Source organism: Bos javanicus, chromosome 4 (genome assembly GCF_032452875.1).
Source record: "Bos javanicus breed banteng chromosome 4, ARS-OSU_banteng_1.0, whole genome shotgun sequence".
In the NCBI taxonomy this organism is placed as follows: Eukaryota; Metazoa; Chordata; class Mammalia; order Artiodactyla; family Bovidae; genus Bos; species Bos javanicus.
In genome coordinates, this window is record NC_083871.1 from 26,090,967 (window position 1) to 26,092,819 (window position 1,853).

Genomic DNA, 1,853 nt, shown 5'->3' on the forward strand with positions numbered 1-1,853 from the left:
TCATTATTAGTGTATAGGAATGCAAGGGATTTCTGTGTGTTGATTTTATATCCTGCAACTTTACTATAGTCATTGATTATTTCTAGTAATTTTCTGGTGGAATCTTTAGGGTTTTCTATGTAGAGGATCATGTCATCTGCAAATAGTGAGAGTTTTACTTCTTCTTTTCCAATTTGGATTCCTCTTATTTCTTTTTCTGCTCTGATTGCTGTGGCCAAAACTTCCAAAACTATGTTGAATAGTAATGGTGAAAGTGGGCACCCTTGTCTTGTTCCTGACTTTAGAGGAAATGCTTTCAATTTTTCACCATTGAGGATAATGTTTGCTGTGGGTTTGTCATATATAGCTTTTATTATGTTGAGGTATGTTCCTTCTATTCCTGCTTTCTGGAGAGTTTTTATCATAAATGGATGTTGAATTTTGTCAAAGGCTTTCTCTGCATCTATTGAGATAATCATATGGTTTTTATTTTTCAATTTGTTAATGTGGTGTATTACATTGATTGATTTGCGGATATTGAAGAATCCTTGCATCCCTGGGATAAAGCCCACTTGGTCATGGTGTATGATCTTTTTAATGTGTTGTTGGATTCTGATTGCTAGAATTTTGTTAAGGATTTTTGCATCTATGTTCATCAGTGATATTGGCCTGTAGTTTTCTTTTTTTGTCAGATCTTTGTCAGGTTTTGGTATTAGGGTGATGGTGGCCTCATAGAATGAGTTTGGAAGTTTACCTTCCTCTGCAATTTTTTGGAAGAGTTTGAGCAGGATAGGTGACAGCTCTTCTCTAAATTTTTGGTAGAATTCAGCTGTGAAGCCATCTGGACCTGGGCTTTTGTTTGCTGGAAGATTTTTGATTACAGTTTCAATTTCCATGCTTGTGATGGGTCTGTTAAGATTTTCTATTTCTTCCTGGTCGAGTTTTGGAAAGTTGTACTTTTCTAAGAATTTGTCCATTTCTTCCACATTGTCCATTTTATTGGCATATAATTGTTGATAGTAGTCTCTTATGATCCTTTGTATTTCTGTGTTGTCTGTTGTGATCTCTCCATTTTCATTTCTAATTTTGTTGATTTGATTTTTCTCCCTTTGTTTCTTGATGAGTCTGGCTAATGGTTTGTCAATTTTATTTATCCTTTCAAAGAACCAGTTGGCTTTGTTGATTTTTGCTATGGTCTCTTTTGTTTCTTTTGCATTTATTTCTGCTCTAATTTTTAAGATTTCTTTCCTTCTACTAACCCTGGGGTTCTTCATTTCTTCCTTTTCTAGTTGCTTTAGGTGTAGAGTTAGGTTATTTATTTGACTTTTTTCTTATTTCTTGAGGTGTGCCTGTATTGCTGTGAAGTTTCCCCTTAGGACTGCTTTTACCGTGTCCCACAGGTTTTGGGTTGTTGTGTTTTCATTTTCATTCGTTTCTATGCAAATTTTGATTTCTTTTTTGATTTCTTCTGTGATTTGTTGGTTATTCAGCGGCGTGTTGTTCAGCCTCCATATGTTGGAATTTTTAATCGTTTTTCTCCTGTAATTGAGATCTAATCTTACTGCATTGTGGTCAGAAAAAATGCTTGGAATGATTTCAACTTTTTTGAATTTACCAAGGCTAGTTTTATGGCCCAGGATGTGATCTATCCTGGAGAAGGTTCCATGTGCACTTGAGAAAAAGGTGAAATTCATTGTTTTGGGATGAAATGTCCTATAGATATCCATTAGGTCTAACTGGTCTATTGTATCATTTAAAGTTTGTGTTTCCTTGTTAATTTTCTGTTTAGTTGATCTATCCATAGGTGTAAGTGGGGTATTAAAGTCTCCCACTATTATTGTGTTATTGTTAATTTCTCCTTTCATACTTGTTAG